Source organism: Mustelus asterias, chromosome 19 (assembly GCF_964213995.1).
Source record: "Mustelus asterias chromosome 19, sMusAst1.hap1.1, whole genome shotgun sequence".
Classification (NCBI taxonomy): domain Eukaryota; kingdom Metazoa; phylum Chordata; class Chondrichthyes; order Carcharhiniformes; family Triakidae; genus Mustelus; species Mustelus asterias.
Genome location: NC_135819.1, coordinates 50,742,421 through 50,767,008, shown reverse-complemented (window position 1 = coordinate 50,767,008; position 24,588 = coordinate 50,742,421).

Below are 24,588 nucleotides of genomic sequence, written 5' to 3'. Positions count from 1 at the left end.
CTGTACTCCGTCTGGACATTCTCAAAAGCTGAACCATTTTCATGGATTTCTAAAGAGAATTTTAAAGTTAACAAAAATAATAAAGCTAACCTGCCATCTCCCATTGCTATAAATTTTGAAAAATTTGTATCTGTTTACAAATCCCTCCACGAACCCAAGACGTGCTAGTTCTGTAATATTCTCTTGCCCTATTGGATCTTCTGCTTTACACTTATCTTAACTCTTTCCTTTTGATCAAATATCATCAGGCCTTCATCCACCACAATCTTTTATATTTTTCCTAAACCTCACATCTTCATACGTCCCCATGTAAACCTGATTTCAAAAATGGTCTTTTTGCCTATATTATAAACATACCTTCCTTCGCTTCCTCTTTCAGTGCCTGCTGTTTAACTATCATCTTTTCTTTTATGAAACACCTTTAAAAGATTTACTGCATCCAAGATTGCGATGCAAATCTACGTGGGTGGTTTTGTGCCCACATTTGCTGTGAGCGTGAATGGAAACGTGGGTGCAAAATCTCGCTAGAATGGAGAAATGAGAATCTCACCAGCAAGAATTGCTTGGCAATGTATCATTGGCAGGGGTGCCCTCTTGGGAGCTCAGTTCAGGGGTATGTGTGTTGTGGGGGTGGGGGGGGGGGCTGTTGGGGAGCAGTTTCCCTGCTGCGTTTGTGGGGAAAGGGGGTTCCCTGCAACATTCTTTTCTTTAAGTGCTGCAGTATCTGGTGAGAAAAATGCAGTTCCCCAGCACTTAGAGGAAATAAATGAAAAATTCACCCTTAGCTGTTGTTGGTGATAATCAGAGAGCAGAGAATGTGTTTAAAATGCCATAACGTGCACCAAAAATAAATCGCTTCCATTGCAATGATCGAGGCTGAATCAATGCAAGGAATTCTTTAGGAATTTCCCACTTCTCACACTTGATGTTCGAGAATGGTTTAGTGTCATAGAGTCATAGAGGTTTACAGCATGGAAACAGGCCCTTCGGTCCAACTTGTCCATGCCGCCCTTTCTTTTTTAAAACCCCTAAGCTAATCCCAATTGCCCGCATTTGGCCCATATCCCTCTATACCCATCGTACCCATGTAACTATCTAAATGCTTTTTAAAAGACAAAATTGTACCCGCCTCTACTATTACCTCTGGAAGCTTGCTTCAGACACTCACCACCTCTGCGTGAAAAAATTGCCCCTCTGGACACTTTTGTATCTCTCCCCTCTCACCTTAAACCTGTGCCCTCTAGTTTTAGACTCCCCTACCTTTGGGAAAAGATATTGACTATCTAGCTGTTCTGTGCCCCTCATTACTTTATAGACCTCTATAAGGTCACCCCTCAGCCTCCTACGCTGCAGAGAAAAAAGTCCCAGTCTATCCAGCCTCTCCTTATAACTCAATCCATCAAGTCCCGGTAGCATCCTAGTAAATCTTTTCTGCACTCTTTCTAGTTTAATAATATCCTTCCTATAATAGGGTGACCAAAATTGCACACAGTATTCCAAGTGTGGCCTTATCAATGTCTTGTACAACTTCAACAAGACATTTCAACTCCTGTATTCAATGTTCTGACCGATGAAACCAAGCATGCCGAATCCCTTCTTCACCATTCTGTCCCCCTGTGACTCCACTTTCAAGGAGCTATGAACATGTACCCCGAGATCTCTTTGCTCTGTAACTCTCCCCAACGCCCTACCATTAACTGAGTAAGTCCTGCCCTGGTTCAACCTACCATTTTAATAAGAGTAATAACTTTCTGGGCTGGTTGGCTGAGAATTTTATTTGCTTGAAGTGAAATTACTTTTTTTCAACAGAGGAGAAAGTTATGAATTAATTACTTTATTTTTTACACATCCTCTATCACTATGGTGCTCATTGGATCTCAATAACGTACAGTGGATGAATGGAAATGATGGTACCATAGCTTTGCATGATGGGGGGTGCCTTGCGGGGTGACTGGATGTGGTTTTTCAATACCTGTGTCATGTTGATTTGATGCAAGCAGTTTTTTTTTCATTCTGCAACAAGAGCAGTGGGTTATAATGATAATATTCATATAAACCTCACAAAATAAAAGCATAGGGCAACAAATAAACCCAGAGGGTTTCTCATCCATTGTAAAAGTCTTCCTGCCATTTCTGTTTCCCAAATCTATATATTCCTCTCAGTCTCTTGATCTGTTGCACGTGCACCAGACACGTTTAAGAAGCTAAGCCACTGTTTATTATTGAATTGAGACTAAATAATAGAGTTAAGGCTGGGTGATCAAACGTAACCTTTTGGCAGTCCACTGCTTTCTCATACAGGCCACTTCTCACTTGGATCCACGTTTGTTACAACCTGTAAGGTATGGCCTCATTATCCCTTGCCTTCACCTTGTAACCGCTTTGCACACTGCCATGGTCTCAATGTCTAAAGAGAGACAAGACCTAGACACAGCCCCCACTGTATCTTTATCTTTGGACTGATTGCAAATTTTCTTCGTTCGGCATTTGAAGGCCATGGTGGCACAGTGGTTAGCACTGCTGCCTCACAGCGCCAGGGACCCAGGTTCGATTCCCAGCTTGGGCCACAGCCTGTGCGGAATCTGCACGTTCTCCCCGTGTCTGCGTGGGTTTCCTCCGGGTGCTGCGGTTTCCTCCCACAGCCTGAAAGACGTGCTGGCTAGGTGCATTGGCCATGCTAAATTCACCGTCAGTGTACCCGAACAGGCGCCGGAGTGTGGCGACTAGGAAATTTTCACAGTTACTTCATTGCAGCGTTAATGTAAGCCTACTTGTGACGTTAAGGAATAAACTATAACTTAAAGCATAAACTAATAACCATTCTTGCTATAAGCAAATCCAAATTTAAATAGTATTCTCTTTATGAGTTGTAATAAAACAGAAAATAAAACAGCTTATGAAACATATTAATAAACTACAACTGAGCAAAGCATTCGTACTGAAAATTATTAAAAGAAAATTATACTTGAGTGTTAGTTGGTATGCATACCTACTTTCAGAAGTGACAAGAGATGACACTCCTGATGGTGTTATCTCCTAAAATCATACTCCATTACTCTGCAGTAACAACAATTGCGTGTAAATCAGACATCCTCTGCTTGCCACTAGTTGACATGAATGCCTAAAGGCAGTTTTTTTTTTACAGAATTGTAATTCCAGCCAAAGCTTTAGTTATTTAATATATTCTTTTGGCCAACTCGCCAAGATTTCTTCGAGTGCCCTTTCCAAAACCTTGACCTCAGCTGCCGAGGGAACAAGGACAGCTGATGCATTGGAACACCACCAGCTGCACGTTCCCCTGTAAGTCAAGCACCATCCTTACTTGGAAATATATTCCCTTTTCTTAAATAGCCACTGTGTTGAGATCTTGAAGGCCCCAGCCAGCAGCACTGTGGGCATACCTACACCACATGGATCATAGTGACTCAGGTGGGTGGCTCACTAACACCTTTCAAGGTTAATTAAGAAGGGCAATAAATGCAGTTCTTGCCAGCAATACCCAAATCCCATGAACTATCTGTCTTGAGGGGGAGGAACTAGTCTTCTTATCCTTCCGCAAGGAGCCTACTAATTAAGTTATTAGTACATTGGCCAAATCTTCTAAGCAGCACTTGGGGTGGGATTTTCTGGCCGCACTCACTCCAAGACCCGAAAATCCCGCTTGAGGTCAATAGTTCTTTGCATGGTCCATATCCCATCCGCTATGATTCCCATGGTGGGAAGGACGAGAAGATTCCGCCTCCGGTGTTACAAAATCAATCCTAATACATTGCACAGAAAGCTACAGTTTACTATATGATCAATAACTCATGGTCTTACAAGTTTCTCCATCCCTCCCTTTATCTGTACCCATCTTATAATTCTTATGAAGCATCTTTTCCCCTGGCCTTCAATTGCATTAATTTAATTATTCGATGTCTGTCTTTAACCTTAGTTTTAATCCCACCAACAGACACCAGTAGATTAAATTCTATCAGTCAGTTTACCTATGTTACAGGACCATGAATATTTTTTAAATGATTTCACTTGTCTAAGCCACAATGATGCTATGCACTTGTTGATGACTATGCAATATCTGAGTCCCTGCAAATTCAACATATTTTTCCTACACATGCAAAGAACAAAGCACAGTACAGCACAGGAAACAGGCCCTACGGCCCTCCAAGCCTGTGCCGCTCCTTGGTCCAACTAGACCAATCGTTTGTATCCCTCCATTCCCAGGCTGCTCATGTGACTATCCAGGTAAGTCTTAAACGATGTCAGCGTGCCTGCCTCCACCACCCTACTTGGCAGCGCATTCCAGGCCCCCACCACCCTCTGTGTAAAAAACATCCCTCTAATATCTGAGTTATACTTCGCCCCTCTCAGCTTGAGCCCGTGACCCCTCATGAACGTCACTTCTGATCTGGACAAAAGCTTCCCACCGTTCACCCTATCTATCCCCTTCATAATCTTGTACACCTCTATTAGATCTCCCCTCATTCTCCGTCTTTCCAGGGAGAACAACCCCAGTTTACCCAATCTCTCCTCATAGCTAAGACCCTCCATACCAGGCAACATCCTGGTAAACCTTCTCTGCGCTCTCTCTAACGCCTCCACGTCCTTCCGGTAGTGCGGTGACCAGAACTGGACGCAGTACTCCAAATGTGGCCTAACCAGCGTTCTATACAGCTGCATCATCAGCATCCAGCTTTTATACTCTATACCCCGTCCTATAAAGGCAAGCATACCATATGCCTTCTTCACCACCTTCTCCACCTGTGTTGCCACCTTCAAGGATTTGTGGACTTGCACACCTAGGACCCTCTGTGTTTCTATACTCCTGATGACTCTGCCATTTATTGTATAACTCCTCCCTACATTATTTCTTTCAAAATGCATCACTTCGCATTTATCCGGATTAAACTCCATCTGCCACCTCTCCGCCCAATTTTCCAGCCTATCTATATCCTGCTGTATTGCCCGACAATGCTCTTCGCTATCCGCAAGTCCAGCCATCTTCGTGTCATCCGCAAACTTGCTGATTACACCAGTTACACCTTCTTCCAAATCATTTATATATATCACAAATAGCAGAGGTCCCAGTACAGAGCCCTAATGGTGAGCTCCCTCAGCCACTGGAAAACACACTGGGGGCAGGGACGTGTGGCGGAAGATCCCTCCCTTTGTTTGCTTCTTATAATTAACTGAACATCTCATTTCCCAAAATGCCACATCAGAGTCCAGTTTATAATTGCAACATGGTCTCAAATCCATAAGACAGTATTATCAGGTCAAGTCAATGTTCATTTTTGTTTCCACCCTTAAAAATCTCATCATTATTCCCATCAAAATTCCCATCATTAAAAATCTTTCTTCCTGGTAGACAGGAAATACCAACTACATGCCTCTCTTCTAAGGATAATAATGAATGATTATCCCCTTAAATGCCAGCTGAAGGGTTATGTCTGAAAGATCAAGGCCTGGACTTTCTTCCTTGGGCCAAGTGCATGGAGAATGGAGATTTCCCGGCTCTGTGAACTCAACCTTTAAAAATGGGGAGGAGGGGATGGTGGGATGGTAAAATAGGAGTCAGAACGGGTGACCCTGAAATGAATGTGGAGGCTGCTGGCTGTGGAGGCAGGCTGGGTGGAAGGCTTGCCCCTGTGCTCAGGCACTGTGTTTAAATAAATAAAAAATAGTAATAAAACAAAATATCATCCTGGCCCTCCCCCTTAATTCCTCAACCACCCCACATTCCCCAAGTCGTTCATACCCTCATGCAAATCCGTGCCACTCTACCCATCCCATGGTCCCTCACATACCCATGCCAACTTGGTCCTAACTAATGCCAACTCATATTTCTCACCTGCCACCCTTCTGCCTTGCCCATCTGTGCCAACTCACCTATTATCCATGGGCAACTTTGACAATTGACATCCTTGACAACTTTGACAATTCCTTGACAGCTTTGAAAACAAGACAGTTCTTTCAATAGTTCCCTGACAGTTGGATAGTTCTTTTACAGCTTGGATGTTCAAATGAGTTTGTGCGTAAAAGGTACCTAATCATGTTCACTTGTTAAAATCCCACCTAAAGGATGTCTTGCCTCTCACAAACTCCACACAGTCACCTGAGGTCATAAAGGAATCCAAGTCCCTGGCATCGTGAGGCCACAGTCTTGTTTAAAAAGGAGCTAACGCAATTTCTTTTTTCTCTCAGGGGGTTGAGAGTCTTTGGAACTCTCTTCCTAAATGGCAGTGAAAGCAGATACTTTGAATGTTTTGAAGACAGAGGTGGATTGATTCTTGGTAAGCAAGGAGGTCATAGGTTATTGGAGGTAGGCAGTTTGCAGAATTAAAGCTGCTGGAAGATCAGCCATTATCTTATTGATTGGCAGAGCAGGCTCGAGGGGCTGAATGGCCTCCTGCTCCTTGATCGTATATTCATGAATCTGCATACTCTAGGTTTCACACTCTCGGCCATCCAAAGTCCCACTTCAGTGATTTACTTGCCAGCTGCCGTTGTGGATCATACATGTGCGAACCCTAAGCAAACTCCATCCTACCACTACAAAAATGGAACACACTGTGCTCGGGAGCCAGACTTGGGAATTTTGGCCATTTCCAGGACTTTTTCCACAGCAGAGAACATTTTCAACATAGTGAAAATCTGGGCCAAAAATCCTAACTCCAAGTTAAGACCACAATACGACATTTGATATCTGCTGATTCTTAATGTTGCTGGCTTTCCTCTTATGCCAGCACATTGCCACCTATTCAAAAAAAAATAGAAATTGTGGCTCTGCTTTAAATGGTTCATCTGTTAATTCATAATTTCCATCTGTCATCTTGGGGAATTTGCCATGATTAACTGCTTTATAGGCTTATAAGGCAGCAGAGCAACATATTGTCAGGTGTACGCAATTGCATCAACTTGCAAAATATCTATTTTTCAAAAAATCCGAATCGACAAAGAACCAAACATCATTTTACTTTTTAACCCCACCCCCCCATGGCCAGCCGCATATTTGTTAAAACTTGCATGCAAGTTTCTGATTCAAATAATTCAGAACATTTCAGTTTCTCCTTTACTTGCTGCTTACGAACGGGAGCTACTAAAGTACAATAATGTTGCACAGTTTATTTTTATCCGTCTCCAAAAAGCAGCAACAAGTAACAGAAACACCGCTGTTAAATGTAAACACTCTGTCAGGTAATTCTGCCGTATAATCCAATTACAGGTTTCCTCAAATCATTGTCCTAATTGTCAATGGCAGTATCATTTCCCCATTTTTATACAAGCAAGAAAGAGGGTACCTCTTCGTACAGTTATATAACATGCATACAGGTTTCAAAGAGACACTGGCTGAAAACAAAGAACTCCTGCAACTGGTGACAGTAGAAAAGACTCAAAATCTTTCCTTTTGCTTCTTCACTCCATCCTAAATTAATTTTATGCACTTTTCTCTCATTTCCATTTATCAGTTCTGATTAATTGCAGCTTGTCAAATCCTCAGTGGCTGGAGGAGTAGCCAATCACAATAGTAGGTCTCAAATTTGCAGTATTAGTGCTATGTAAACATTCAAAATGATTTATAATGACAGCACAGTTTTAAATTTGAACTGCATAAAGCAACAGCATTCCTTTTAGCTGTAATCCAATTACAATAATGTCCTCGGAAAAGTTCAAAATTGATCCAACACATTGACCTTCACAATTACACAGGTAAGCTTTAGATTTTTTTAAAAATCAGTTAGGATGGGATCAGGAATTCCCATCCAAAGTCCATGGATTTTTGGCTGCTCTCCAACTTTTCCAGTCCAGCCTGTGACGGTTCCCACTGCAGGTGGACTGGAAAATCTCGGCCAATATATTTAACTTTAAAATGTGTGTGTTCACAATCTGAAAATTAAATCAAAGTACTCAATAAGTCATATCCTCACTTTCACACAACTTAGCGCTATCAGGCAGTATCTTCCGTTCTGGAGTATAGGTTTAGTCGCGGGAGTGGAAATGGGAGTGATTTTCGCATGGTGGTGGGACGGCTAGCCCCCGCAATCTCAGTTCATTAGATATACACACCCAAGGAACACGGTGCACGTGTGATCCCCACGATTCATAGATACATAGAAAATAGGAGCAGGCGGAAGCCGTTCAGCCCTATGAGCCTGCTCCGCCATTCAATACGATTATGGCTGATCATCCAACTCTACAGCCTGATCCCGCCTTTCCCCCATATCCTTCGATCCCCTTCACCTCAAGTGCTAGATTTGAAAACATTCAATGTCTTGGCCTCAACTACCTTTTGTGGTAGTAAATTCCACAGGCTGACCACTCCTTGGGTGAGGAAATTTCTCCTCATTTCTGTCCTAAACTGTCTACCATATATCCTTAGACTGTGACCCCAGATTCTGGATACCTCTACCATCAGGAACATCCTACACCTTGTCTAGTCTTGTTCAGCTATGCTCCTCCTACCAGGTCTTCCCCAGGCTGTCCGAGAGAGACAGGAGGTCCTGTTTCCCAGAGTGGGTAGCAGAAAGCCCTCCTATCTGACTAGGAGGCCTGTGTGGAGCTCGCTGTGGAACCTCCATGGAGCTCACAAATAACTGTCCAGCAGTTCAAAAAAAGGCATGAATGGTTTGATGCTCTCTGCTGGGGCATGTGGCACCATCTACTCACTGCAACGTGAAACTCAGAAGGGCGTCAGGCAGTGTAGGTGTGTGAGTGCAAAGGAATATCGGACAGGAGTTTGGGTTGCAAGACTCAGCAGCACCCAGTGTTTCTGGTTCTGCCGAAAAGAGCTCCTTATGAGGTTTGTTCTCCATTGGGAGCAGTTGTGAAGGTAAGTGGAGTGCATCACTGCTGGGGTAAGAATTCATGTTGTTTTCAATGCTCCATGCAAATGAACTTTGTGAGGACATGTGAACAATTTAATTTCTGCTTCCCGGTGCCTGAGGCCGCGAGAGAATGGAGTGCTGTGCAGTTTCCGTGCTGTGCATTTGGTTCAAGTACTCTGTCTATCAGCACCATTTGACACATGCATAGGATCACACCCACCAGCAGGGATGATGTTAAGTAGTGCATGAATTCAGCATTCATATATCACAGTAAGGAGAGCAACTATAGTGTGTGTCACTGTAAGTAGCGACAGCCTGCCAGTCAGAAGAGGATTGGAAACCAAACAGTAAAGGTTAGTATCAACAGCTTACTCAATCTGGAATCTCTTAGCTATTAGATTGCCAAGGGCCTCTCTGCCACATCATACCCTTGCAAGGGCTTCTGCACGTGTCTCAGCAAAATCCTGGCCCCTTCTACATCGTCATTGTCAGAGGAGACATCTCGCTCCTTCATGTCTCCCTCTTCAAAGACATCCCCCCTTTGTAGCGCAAGGTTGTGCAAGGTGCAGTAGACAATGATGATCTGGGTCACGCTCTTTGTGGGGAGTAATGGAGAACTCCACCTAAGCAGACTACATATCTGAACCTCATCTTTAGGAGGCCTATAGTCTGCTCAATGGTGGCCCATGTGCGACATTGTAACTCTTCTAGCAGAAGTCTGTGGACAGCGAACTGGCACCATCAGCCAGGTCTTCTGAGGGTATACAAGGAGCCACCCTTGCAGTCACCAAGGCCCTTCAAAACCTTGTGGCGTGTGGGAGTGAGTAAAAATGTAGACATTGTGAGAGCTCCCTGGGCACCAAGTGCATATGTGAAGGATATGTCTGGGCTGATCACATATCAGCAGCACGATCCAGAGCTCGAGCTGTGGCTGGAGTCACTGTGGTGCATCTGCAGGGCTGGGTACTATGTGGATAGCAAGTTCTGAGAGGTGGTCAATTGCAGCTTAGAAACCTGGAGGGTGAATGGGTGGGTAGGCACTGAAAGAAAACTAGGCAGATAGTGCAGGAATCCCCTAGAGTCCTGCTCACCAACTATCTTTCTGCTTTGGGTACCAGTGAGGGCTTTTGTCCCTTGAAGGAGTCAGTGCTAAGTTTGTGGTACCACAGGTGATTTTGCTGTACATGAGGGGAGAAAGAAGAGGGGAACAGCAGTAGTGATAGGGGGTTGATTGGTTAGGGGAACAGACAGGTGTTTCTGTGACCATAGACGTGACTCCAGGATGGTATGTTGCCTCCCTGGTCCCAGATGTCACAGAATGGATACAAGACGTTTTGCTGTGGGAGGGTGATCAGCCAGAGGTCATAATCCACGTTGGTGTCAATGATTTAGGTGGGAAAGGGGTTGAGGTCTTGAAAGCTGACTTTAGGGAGCTAGGAAGGAGACTGAAAACCAGGACGTCGAAAACAGTAAACTCAGGATGACTCCACGGGCAAGTGAGTACAGAAATTTGTGCACAGTTCTGGTCACTGCATTACAGGAAGGACATAATTGCTCTGGAGAGAGTGCAGTGGGGATTTACAAGAATGTTGCCAGGGCTTGAACATTGCAGCTCTGAGGAGAGATTGGATAGGCTATGGTTGTTATCCTTAGAACAGAGGAGGCTAAGGGGTGACCTAATTGTTGTGTACAAAATTAAGAGGGGCCAAGTTAGAGCAGACAGGAATGACTTGTTTTGTTTTGCTGAGGGGTCAATTATCAGGGGGCTGATAGATTGGGTCTTGTGGACATGAATCCACCTTAGAAGAAACATGGATACACTTGGCTGTATTTTGCCAGCCCTCTAGAGTTGAACTGGGACGTGGAAGAGGTGGAAAAATGGCAGCGGAAGGTGTATGGAGAGAAGCTCAATATGTTCACCCTTCCACCAGATTTTATCAAAAGTGGGACAGCAATATCTTAGCCACTTGCCAACCAAAGATAGGTAGCCAATTAAATTGATCAACTAGTTTATCAATAGCTATTTTACAACCCCGCCAGGAGTTTACCAGCGTCAAAACAGCTCCACTATGTGTCCACAGCATGATGTGTCCACTATTGAGGCAGCCTCCCAGCAGATTCCTTGGTTGGCTTCTTGCTTTGCAAAGGCGCCATGGCCCACTGAGGGTCATTCCCCACTCCAGCACCAGAAACTATGGCCACCCTCATGGCCTCAGTGCCAACAGTCCTTTCTTCATTCGCTGGGGCTTGCCTGTCTGATCCTGGCACATAAAGAAAACTTTTTATGCACCCGCAAGAGTACCTCAACATGGTAGCGCTCTCTCCTTGGTAGCCTCAGCACTATCAGTGGCACTGCCAAGGTTACCAAGCTGCTGACTCTCTGACTGGACCAGCAATTCTGATGGTGGCATCTAAATGGGCTGCAGCTGATAAAAATTGCTCCGCTGGTCCTGCCACCTGCCTGCGTGGGCTGGGGTCATGTTTCCCTGAGTTAAAATTCCGGTCGCTGTCTCTTACCAAGATTATCTTTATTTATCCAGTTGTACATGGATCAAGTAAGAAACACAACTAAACCTATTCTGAACGATGAATGCTCAATGTCTATTGAATCTTGAAATGTCTTTCCATTAGATGAGGTCCTATCTATCCTAGCTGACTCTAATAAACAGTTAGATATTATGTTAGTTCTTATATTCTTTGTGTCCATGTTTCCTTTATGATTCTCATGCAGATAGCAATGATTGGTTCCTTCAGGCATGCCAAAACCACTTACTTGTCTATTGCGGATGGATTGAAGTATTTTGCTTTTGTATTGAACTTCTCCTTGTTCGGGGTTTTTGAAACGTAATTTCCACTCAGGTCCAAGTGTGTTTCACAAATTCAAGTACGCCAAGTGATAATTAAACAACTATTTCATCATTAGAATTAATTGTACCGTCCTTCAATAATTCTGTTAATTGGTCCTTAATGCATCCTTGCTAAAACATTGGCACCCCATTAAATCTACAATGCAACCGGTGTTGTTATTACAAAAGCGCACTTATAATGCCAAGTTTAATATTTCCTGCATGGTGATAGGCACACATTAACATTATTATCAGGCAGATTATCACCCCATTGTCAATTAGTTATTGAATTAAATCAATTTATACAAAGCTGGGAAATGTAAATTTGGTGGTTGATGTTAATTCTGATAAACACATGATAGAAGAATGAATCCAATATTGGTCTTTGAGGCACGGTGACACAGTGATAAGCACTGCTGCCTCACAACGCCAGAGACCCGAGTTCGATTCTCGGCTTGGGTCGCTGTCTGTGCAGAGTGAACACATTCGCCCCGTGTCGGCATGGGTTTCCTCCGGGTGCTCTGGATCCCTCCCACAATCCGGAAGGCGTGCTGGTTAGGTGCATTGGCCTTGCTAAATATTCCCTCAGTGTACCTGAACAGGCACTGGAGTGTGGTGCTTAGGGGATTTTCACAGTAATTTCATTGCAGTGTTAATGTAAGCCTACTTGTGACACTAATAAATAAACTTTAAACCTTATTCAAGTTTATTTTTGAGCCTGTTGAGCAGAGAGACATGCTCTCCTAGCTCATTCCCCTCCAACATACCAGGCAGTCAATGCTAGCTGACTCTTTCTTAGGTTGACATAGAAACATAGAAGATAAAAGCTGGAGAAGGCCATTTGGCCCTTCAAGCCTACTCCGCCATTCATTATGATCACGGCTGACCATCCAACTCAATAGCCTAATCCTGCTTTTTCCCCGTAACCTTTGATCCCATTTGCCCCAAGTGCTATATCCAGCCATCTCTTGAATACATTCAATGTTTTGGCATCAACTACTTCCTGTGGTAATGAATTCCACAGGTTCACCACTCTTTGGGTGAAGAAATGTCTACTCACCACTGTCCTAAATGGTCTACCCTGAATCCTCAGACTGTGACCCCTGGTTCTGGACTCCCCCACCATCGGGAATGTCTTCCCTGCATCTACCCTGTCTGGTCCTGTCAGAATTTCATAAGTCTCTTTGAGATCCCCCCTCATTCATCTGAACTCCAGCAAAAACAATCCTAACCTCGTCAATCTCTCCTCATACATCAGTCCCGCCATCCTCGGAATCAGCCTGGTAAACCTTCGCTGCACTCCCTCAAGAACAAGAACATCCTTCCTCAGAAAAGGAGACCAAAACTGCACACAATATTCTAGGTGTGGCCTCACCAAGGACCTGTATAATTGCAACAACACATCCCTGCGCCTGTACTCGAAACCTCTCGCAATGAAGGCCAACATGCCATTTGCCTTCTTTACCGCCTGCTGCACCTTCAGTGACTGGTGCACAAGGACACCCATGTCCTGCTGCACACGCCCCTCTCCCAATTTACAGCCATTCAGGAAGCCTTCTTGTTTTTGCTTCCAAAGTGAATAACCTCACATTTATCCAAATTATACTGCATCTGCCATTGATTTGCCCGCTCATACAACCTGTCCAGATCATTCTGAAGGATTTCTGCATTCTCGTCACAGTTCACCCACCCACCCAAGTTGATATCATCTGCAAACTTTGAGATATAACATTTTGTTCCCTCATCTAAATCATTAATATATATTGTGAAGAGCACTGAGCCCTGTGGCACCCCACTAGTTACTGCCTGCCAATTTGAAAAGCATCCATTAATTCCTACTCATTGTTTCTTCTCTGCCAACCAGCTTTCTATCCATCTCAGTGCACTTCCCCCAATCCCATGTGCTTTAATCTTGCGCCATAATCTCTTATGCGGGACTTTGTCAAGCACGTTCTGAAAGTCCAAATATACTCCATCAACTGGTACCCCCTTGTCAACTCTACTAGTTACAAGTGAGTATCATTAACAAATCAACATCCAGCACTTGTTCACCTTGTTACTTTCAAGTACTGGGTGTTTAACATTTATTAAATGGAACATATTAGAATCAAACAGTTAATGCCTGAAAATATATTTTCCAAGTGAAAGAAGGTATTGAGTAAACAGTTTCTATTTCTACTGACCTAATTGTATTTGTATCATGTATTTTACAGCTTGGCCCAGAACCCATTCCAAGTGAAAACAATACTTGAATTGTCAGGACAATCCAGAAGAGATTGGCATTCTTTTCTTCCTTTTGTTGCTCATTTCTCTCATCCTCTTGAACTAGATCCATTCAGTGTACATAACGACATGGAAGTTATAACAATACCACTGTGGCATTGTTGTGTGCTCAAGAATTGACTGCAATTGCCACCTCCAATTTTTATTCTTTTCTTGTGGTTATATTGTTTGATTCTGTTTCGCGTGCCCAATAATCTGGGTGAGACTGAGAACTTAAACCGCAGAAAATGATTTTTGAGTCAAGTCACTGATATCTTGTTCTGCTGAAAGGTCACCAACATAAAACAGTGGGTGGTCCCGTTAGCCACGAGCACAGATCCTGGCGAAAAACAAGATTTAGGCTGGCAAGATTTCCGATCGCGATGTTCCTGGGCCCTTCCCAGTGACGTGATCAAGTTCATGCCCAGGAAAGGCACAGACCTGATTTGCAGCAATTTGAATGCATTTTAATCTACTTAGCGAGGTTAAAGTCAAATCTTCAGGCCTCACTGAATCTTTTCACCCACCAGATGTGTTGTCACATGGGCGCAAACTACTATTGGTTTTTAAAAACGTGAACCAGGCGTCATGACCTCCAAGAGGGAAGAAAAAGGTGTGCACCCCTTTTCATCTAGTACCAGGGATGATGTGGAGATGCTGGCGTTGGACTGGGGTGGGCACAATAAGAAGTCTCACAACACCACGTTAAAGTCCAACAAGTTTATTTGGAATCACAAGCTTTCGGAGCGCTGCTCCTTCATCAGCTGATGTTGTGAAACTTCTTACTAGCACCAGGGAGTCCAAGGGAACAGACCGCACTGTCCAGAGAGGGAGGGTTCAAGATTGTTGCTGGGGAGTGGGGGGGGTGCAGCGGGCTCGATTTGCGGGGGGACGAGCGAGTCAGAAGCCTCAGGATGGAGTCATGGCTGATGTGTATTGCCCTGGAGCCTGCTGCCTGCAGTTTATGGAGATTAAACATTTTTTCGAGCACTGTGTCAGTCTGCAGCCTGTGTAATTAGTAAAGTTAAATAAGTGCTGAGTTAGTCAGCTGTTAGTGACATGCGGGCTGCTTGTGGATGTGGGGCTCACGAGGTGGGGGGGGGGGGGGGAAAGTGGGAAGGGTGTGATGAGTCTGAAGGAGTTGGACCAAAAGTGGGGGAAGGGCAATCATTAAAAATTAATGGAGTGGCTGTCCAGGAGTCTTGAAAGTCCTGACAGCAATGAAATATGGAGATTATGCAGCCTGAGTAAGAACAGTGCCTATTAGTCTTGCTTATCTCTGATGCAGAAAGTAACTGTGCCCTTTAACATTCCTGAGACTCATGCTCATCAAACTAATTGGCCCTCATGAGTTAATCCTTAATAATGTCACTTGCCCTCAATCTCAAATTCAAAGAGAGGGGTAATAACTCATGGATCATGAATAAATGCTTGGGTGCACAGGATCAAGAGGGATTGAGTCTGCATTAGTGCTGGACCCCAGCATCTGCCATTGAGGATCTACCTCAAGGTGGACATAGAAACTAGAAGCAAGAGTAGGCCATTTGGCCTTTCGAGCCTGCTCCACCATTCATTTTGATGACTGATCATCAAATTCAATATCTCAATCCCCTTTTACCCCCATATCCCTTGATCTCTTTAGCCCCCTAGAGTTATATCTAATTTCTCCTTTAAATCAGGCAACATGTCGGCCTCAACGACTTTCTGTGGTATTGAATTCCACACATTCACCACCCTCTGGGTGAAGAAATCTCTCCTCACCTCAATTCTAAAAGGTTTACCCCTTATTCTCAAACTAAGACCCCTAGTTCTGGACTCCCCCACTTTTGACAAAATTCTTTCTGAATCTACCCTGTCTAATTCTGGTAGAATTTTATAAGTTTCTATGAGATCCTGTCTCTTCTGAATTCCAGTGAATATAATCCTAACCGACTTAGTCTCTCCTCATATGACAGACTTGCCATCCCAGGAATCAGCCTGGTAAACCTTTGCTGTACTCCCTCTATAGTAAGGACATCCTCCCTCAGATAAGGACACCAAAACTGCACGTAATAGTCCAGATGTAGCCTCACCAATGCCCTATACAATTGCAGCAAAACATTCCTATCTCTATACTCAAATCCTCTCGCTATGAAGACGAACATACCATTTGGCTTCTTTACTGCCTGCTGTACCTGCGTGCATACTTTCAGCGACTGATACATTAGGACATCAAGGTTTTGCTGAGTATCCACCTCTCTGGATTTACATCCATTCAAGTAATAATCTGTCTTCCTATTATTGCAACCAAAGTGGATGACCTCACATTTATCCACATTATGCTGCATCTGCCATGTATATGCCCATATACTCAGCCTGGACATAACCGTCCATTTCACCCTGCCCATGAGGGATTTGTGTCCATTGAAATTTCCTATCAGAACCCCCAGTGACGTAGGGAGGAAACAACCAGATGGGAGGTCAGAGTCACCTCTGAAGGGGCGAGGGCATTGACTGGGGCTGGTCAAGCAATGGATTTGGAAGGGCACCTGAGATGTGAGTGAGCGGTAGCCATCGGATAAGGTGTAGGACTGCAACAAAATAGGGAATGCTAGAAAATCTCAACAAGTCAGACAGCATCTGTGGTGAGAGAACAGAGCTAAGATTTTGTGTCTGGATGATTCTTCTGCCCATTAACACTGTTTCTCTCTCCACAGATGCTGCCAGATATACTGGGTAATCCAACATTTCCTGTTTTCATATCCCTTATCCCTTTGAAGTGTTGCTCAATATTTCTGAAAATTCGAACAATCTTAGCTTTCACTTGTAGAGCTGAAAACACTTATGATGTAATTGTTTCTGCATGGAGATTATGTTTACCCAAGTGTGAGTTCCTTTCCATCACCCTCTTCTTCATGCTGTGTGCATAATAAATAATATTCTTGTTTGCATAAGATTATTTATCAGTGGTGGAATGCAAATAATCTTATTGTGTTTTAATCCCCTGCTATTTCAGTACTGGGCACAAGTGGACCGATCAGTCCAATTCAATAATCCTGAGTTTATCCTGCAAAAAATATTGAATCCCTCTTCCCATGTGATGGTAGCTAAGGTTGATTGCAGTACACACTCAATAAAGATGTCATTTGCGAATCTATGAACGATAGACTGATGAGAAACCAAAAATTTCTCCCCAACAACAGTTCAAATTCAGATTGAATGTATAAGAAGGAACTCCAGAGGAATACTATAACTTCAAATAAAAACATGCACATACACTTGTCACACACTAGGGTCGGTATTCTTTGGTCATTCATGCCCCACTGCCATTGCAAGCGAGGACCAGAAAATCCTGCTGATGTGAACAGCTGGAAAGTTCGGGCTATTACTTTACTTAAAGCTGATATTGAAGCTCAACTTTTCCATCCATTTATTTCACCTCTATATTGTCATCGGTGGAGTTGTAGACAGTGCGGAGGGAAGTGGCAGGTTTTTTGGCCATTCAGAGGGACATAGATAAGCTGCAGAGCTGGGCTGAGAGGTGGCAAATGGAGTTTAATGCGGAGAAGTGTGAGGTGATTCACTTTGGAAGGAGTAACAGGAATACAGAGTACTGGGCTAATTGTAAGATACTTGGTAGTGTGGATGAACAGAGGGATCTGGGTGTCCATGTGCATAGATCCCTGAAAGTTGGCACCCAGGTTGATAGGGTTGTTAAGAAGGCGTACGGTGTGTTAGCTTTTATTGGTAGAGTGATTGAGTTTCGGAGCCAGGAGGTCATGTTGCAGCTGTACAAAACTCTGGTGCGGCCGCACTTGGAGTATTGCGTACAGTTCTGGTCGCCGCATTATAGGAAAGATGTGGAAGTGTTGGAAAGGGTGCAGAGGGGATTTACCAGGATGTTGCCTGATATGGTGGGAAGATCGTATGAGGAAAGCTGAGGGACTTGAGGTTGGTTTCGTTAGAGAGAAGACGGTTAAGAGGTGACTTAATAGAGGCATACAAGATGATCAGAGGATTAGATAGGGTGGATAGTGAGAGCCTTTTTCCTCGGATGGTGATGGCTAACACGAGGGGAGATAGCTTTAAATTGAGGGGTGAGAGATATAGGACAGATGTTAGAGGTAGGTTCTTTACTCAGAGAGTAGTAAGGGTGTGGAATGCCCTGCCTGCAGCAGTAGTGGACTCGTCAACATTAAGAGCATTCAAATGGTTATTGGATAAACATATGGATGATATTGGAATAGTGTAGATTAGAGGGGCTTTAGATTGGTTTCATTGGTCGGCACTGTATCGAGGGCCGAAGGGCCTGTACTGCGCTGTTATGTTCTATGTTCTATGTTCTATAAAGCTGTTGATACACAAAAGGAAAATCGCTTAATCAGCCAACTTAAGATTAAGAAATTGGTTTCATCCCAAATTCAGGTGCAAGATCAATAAGTATTTGTTATGTGCATCAGAAGCCAGACTCTTCCCAAACTGGGCTTTGGGCCTCACCATTATTGTTCCAGCAAGGTGCGGACACCAAGCAGGCAGCAATATGACAGGGCATGTGACTGCAATCCCAAGGTAAGGCTTAGAGATGGAGGAGGGAGATTGTGGGCTAGCTGTCCCACCCTGTTGCTGAGGGGTCAAGCTGTCATAAGAGCTACCTTGCTCTCCTGGCTCCAAATTAACGTAGTTTTAAAAGTAAAGTATTTTCCTGTTTTATTGGTGGTCCACTAGATGTCGAAGGACAGTAGGTAAAGATGCAGAAGAACCCAAAAATCAAGGTCAACATCAGCATCAATTGGGGCAGGGTCATGAATCAAGTGTAAAATACCTCATTGGAACATGAAATAGGTTTAATTTTTTTTACTTGACCACCAAAATACCTAATACTGTCCAATACATTATAGTGCTGGACATACTTGCAACACAGGGGACATTCTAGCCTGCAAAATTGGAGCTTTTTGTCCCATCTTGCTCCCAAATAACGAGTGTAATAGGTTCCAATTTCTCCCCCATTAAATCCAGCTGAGTACAAGCCACTCTTGCCAAAAGTTAGCTTTGGATGATCTTGCAATAGCAGAAAGATTTTTTTATGGTATGACGGAAAGTAGTGGTGAAAGATTAAATTTCTTTTAGATTAAAGACAAGTGTAATTTGTCCTTGGCTCTAAATGAACCTAAATTCGTCTCCCTGGAATACTGAACTGCCACCATTCCGACCAACAGACTTAGGAGTTAGGAAGAGGGAATCCCCAAACTGTGCAATTGCTGACTATTGTCCCAGAATTGACAGTACCCTCATAATCCTTAGTACTGTTGATCAAAGAAACTGCGTCTTTGTTTACCCATATTTATTGATTTGATGGTATTCTAACAGTCTGGCCAGTCACATAAAAGGGTAACATAAGGTCAACATTCATGTTTTTGGCTTCATGTGGTCCTAATAAGTGGTTGTCTATCAAAGGCAGGCCAAACATGGTGGGGATTTAGAATTTCTAACAGAGCATATTTAAAAGTGAGATTTATTTTGTATGTAAGTGTAATATCATAGGAGTTTTACCTATTTTGCCTAGAAAGGACTTCGAGTTTTTAAACTTTGTATGTCATTGATGTGGAGTCAGGTTCAGCTTACAAAGAGTTAATTTTCATACAATACAAGCCATTTTGAATGTGATTAATATGATGGGGATCACATATAAAACAGCTATTAAATTGCCTACTTTTGCAACTTAAGTCTTCTTTGAGACAATGGAGAATTGTTGGTTCATTGCACTGCACTTCATAACCTGATGGTCGAATTATTTCCACTCATTATCCATCAGGGCTTAACTGAAAAGACGATTCAGGACTGTGAGCTTCTGGATCAAAAAAGGTGACACTTCATTCAAAATGGCAACTTAGATTGGGATGGAAGTGAACAAATGGCAAACTTTCTGACGGGGAGGGCCTGAGAACAATATTTGTTTTGTCTCTCAGAGGCAGAGAGAGATATTTCACTTTCTCTCTTATCAGTCAGAATAATTGAGAGATTTGAGTTCAAGTTCTGAATGCATGCAGCCTGTAGTGACCGAGGTCAGGTGTTAGTTACTAAGAATGGCAGCCCTGGCAGTCAGCTCATTATGATACTTAGTGGTGTACTTGGAGAGCAACTTTCAAGTAAGGTGTGAGTAAGTTGCTGTGGGGAAGAATATTTATCATTGCAAGATTCAAACATTGCAGAAACTTAACTTGGCAACAGATTCCTGGAGGTATATTGGTAAGTTACAGGATTTGTCCTTTTGTCTTTATCAGAATGCTCAACTGGAGTGATTTCTTACCAAAGAATTCCCTTGCGATTTCTTAAGAGGTTCTCATGACCTCAGTTTCATGCTCTGATGCCTTGCAAGCTGGCTAGCGCTAACTGAATGATGTTTGCATATGGAAGTGTCACAGCAAAGCTGTCCATACACCTGCGACAGTGAAACAACTCACAAAAGAGTCCTCCCAGAAGCCCCTCAGTCACATGTGGTCTTTGATACTCTGAACTTAAGAAATGAGGTGAGAGTGACTGTCCTTCACATAAAGGCAACAGTTGAGTGTGGCATCGAAGAGTCCATAAAAACCTGAAGTCAATGGGAATTGAGAAGAACTCTCCACTGGATGGTATCATATTTAGCACAAAGGGAGATAATTGATTGTTGGAGGTCAACCATCTCAGTCCCAGGCCATCACTGTAGGAGTTCCTCAGGATGGAGTCCTAGGCACAACCACCTTTAGCTGCTCCATAAATGACCTTCCTGCCATCATAAGATTAGAACTTGGACTGTTCATTAAATGATTTTATCATGTTCAGCACCATTCGTGGCTCTTCAAATACCAAAGCAGTCCATGACCACATTCAGTGAGACCTGAACAACATTCAGACATGGGGTGATAAATGGTAAGTAACATTAATATCACACAAGTGACAGGCAATAACCATCTCCGACAAGAGAGAATCTAACCATCTGTCTGTGACATTCAATAGAATAGCCATTGCTGAATTCCCCCCAATCAACATCCTGGGGATTGCCAATGACCAGAAACTGAACTGGACCGGTCATATAGATACTGTGGCTACAGGAGCAGGTCAGAGAATGGGAATCCTGCGGCAAGTAACTCATCACCTGATTCCCCAAACACCATTCACCATTTAGAAGGCACAAATCAAGAGTGTGATGGATGACTCTCCATTTTCCTGGATGTGCGCAGCTCCAGCAGCACTCAACGAGCTTGACACTGCATCCAGAGTAAATCATCCACCACCTTTAAACATTCACTCCCTTTACCATTGACATACAGTGGCAGCAATGTGTACTGTCTACAAGGTATACTCCATCAGCTCATCAAGGCTCCTTCAACAGCACCTTTCAAACCCATTACTCCACCACCAAGAAAGACAAGTGGGAACACCACCACCTGCGTGTTCCCCTCCGAGCCACACACCATCCCAATTTTGAACTGTATCACCAATCCTTCACTCTCATTGAATGAAAATCCTGAAATTCCCTGTAATGGCACAGTGGGAGATGTGCCTGCACCAGATAGACTGCAACCATTCAGGAAGGTGACTCACCACCACTTCCTCAATTAAGGATGGGCAATAAATGCTGGCCAAGCCAGCAACACCCAAATAAATTATGAAAAGGTATCATAATAAAACCAAGTATCACTAATATCTGTGGAATTCATTGCCACAGAGGGCTGTGGAGGCCGAGACGTTGAGCGTCTTCAAGACAGAAATTGATAAATTCTTGATTTCTCGAGGAATTAAGGGCTATGGGGAGAGAGCGGATAAATGGAGTTGAAATCAACCATGATTGAATGGTGGAGTGGACTCGATGGGCCGAATGGCCTTACTTCCGCTCCTATGTCTTATGGTCTTATGGTCTAATATGTCTGGCGTTCTCACCTCAGCATAGCATCAGGATCAATCAAAAAAGAACACAAAGGATAGGTACGATAATAAGAAGCATCTGATGTAAATGTAAATGTGTACCTAAAAATTATTATGCGAACAGGATTTTACAGCCTTGCTCAGCCTAAAATTCTGGCCATGAAGTCCAGTGTCCTGACATTAGCCTGTTTTTGTTTTCTGGGCTTAACAGGAGATTTGGAGACCAATTTGCAATAGGAAATAGAAGGCTGGAATTTCTGTAGAGGTTGGGAACTGGGAATGTGTCAGATCCTGACCCCACACCGAGTGTTTTAGGCACACCCATTAGGATTCTCAAAGCTGCAGCTAATTAAAACCATGGAGCAAATGCACTACCTGGGCTCCCAGTTCTGCAGGGCTACTGGGAGGCCCCATACACTCAGAGATTGGCAGCCCCAGCAGCCAATCTAGGAACTGGAAGAGGAAGAATGAGGGAATAAGTTAATAATGTCTCTCAAAATACCACAGCTGCCTGAGCAGGGAATAGCAGCTGCAGCTGTGCCCCAGCAGTCTTTATGGGTTGGGGAATGCCCATCCCCACATCATTGGGCAGCACAGTAGCACAGTGGTTAGCACTGCTGCTTCACAGCTCCAGGGACCTGGGGTCGAATCCCGGCTCGGGTCGCTGTCTGTGTGGAGTTTGCACATTCTCCTCGTGTGTGCGTGGGTTTCCTCTGGGTGCTCCGGTTTCCTCTCTCAGTCCAAAGATGTGCGGGCTGGGTTGATTGGCCATTCTAAATTGCCCCTTATTGTCCCGGGATGCATAGGTTAGAGGGGTTAGTAGGTAAAATATGTAGGGATATGTGGATAGGGCCTGGGTGGGATTGTGGTCGGTGCACACTCAATGGGTCGAATGGCCTCTTTCTGCACTGTAGGATTCTATGATTCTATGACTTGCCACACTGAGTCCACCACGCCGGTCAGGGTGCAGTCAAAACCCGACTGGTCTGCCAGTTAGTGCAAAAATTGAGACTCAGTTGATTCCGCAATTATCTGCAATTGGCCTGAATTGTTTGCCCACCAGGAAGCAGCAAGCAGCCAGTCTGACCCCCGAGTCACCCTGTTGAAAGTTACTCGGGGTCAGGGTCATGGCGCTGAATCGAAACTGCGTGCCCCTCTGCTTCCGATCCAGATCCCGCACCAAGTTTAAAATCCTGACCAGGGTTTGCGATGCAGAACATTTTCTACACCAGCCCATGGGTTCCAGTTGCCTTTTGGTACCTTTCCCAAGTAGCCCTTGTGCATAAGCATTATATGATGGGTTCTGGTAATCCAAAATAAAAGTAGAAAATGCTGGAGGTACTCAGCAATGGTGGCCATACCCCATTCTAATGGCCTCATCCTGAAAAGTTTCTCCAAGCCACAGATGCTGTCGGACCTGCTGAGTATTTCATTTGTTCGTAATGCTCATTACCATCTTTAAGCTGTGTCACGAATATCAGGAGGCTTTTTGACTACTTGGGAGGCAAATTACTGCCTCATCCAATCTTATGTTCACAACACACCTGCTCACCTATTTCCAGCAGGGGCCCATAATCTAACGATTGACAATGGAAACACTGGATGGTTTTGCACATTCTTTTTTAATCATTTGCGGGACATGGGCGTCACTGGCTGGCCATCCCTAGTTGCCTTGGAGGGCAGTTGAGAATCAACCACATTGCTGTGGCTCTGGAGTCACATGTAGGCCAGACCAGGTATGGACGGCAGATTTCCTTCCCTAAAGGGGACATTAATGAACCAGATGAGTTTTTCCAACAATGGTTTCATGGTCATGGGAATGTCTAATTCATGGTCACTTTAGTGCCCGCCCCGTTTCCCATGCTGAGATCTCCTAACCCAGGAGAAGATTTTAGATCTCCATTATCTTTTTAACTCAGCAGAACTCATTGGCTAAACAGATTATTGAACAATTACCAGTGCCTGGCCAGCCGCTGTTCTTATTAGAAATGGCTTTACTGTCATCCTGCAGCAGAATTGCTGAATTATCTCCATACACTTGTCACTCAGTTGAATGGGCGGCTAAAGGGTATCCCCCTTTGTAACATACACTCAATCCTGTCAGCTGAGCTTCTTGTTGGCAGAGTACATTTGGCACGAGTGTCAGAAGTCAGGTGTGAGCATTTGACAAGTTGCCATCTTCTCTTAACAGAGAGAAAAAAAAAATTGCCGGAGACCTGCGGAAAGAGAGAGTTGGTAAATGAGGTTAAATTGAATACAAAAGAAAACAAAAGAAAGGATAATAGCTTGGGGTTTAGTATGATGGATTAAAAATATTCATACATACTAGCCAGAGAAATCCATACTCAGTTCAGTCAGAAGGACTGTCCCTTGTGTCTGAATTGCTTGTCGGTTACAAAAGCTTTTCAGTAATAAAATAGAATGCCGCTTTTGACATCTATTGTGCAGCATCCTATATTTATCATTGAATTAAGAGGTTAACGCATCATAAAGCCCATGCAAAAATCACCAAGGGGATTATTTCTCAGCTGCTGCCGCCTGTCATCCCAGATTTTACATTGTGAACTCAGCGCCATATGGCACTTTTTAAAGATTTCAAATATTGTTTTCATCACTCCCGACACTACTTATGTCTACCTCCTGTTTCACTGGCTTTTCCTTTGACATTTCACAATTAGTTTTATATTAACAAAATTCGCCATACTTTTGCAATTTGTTTTTTTTTGTGACGCCATTCACTCACTTTATTAATTTTAATTATTAGCAAAAGCAGA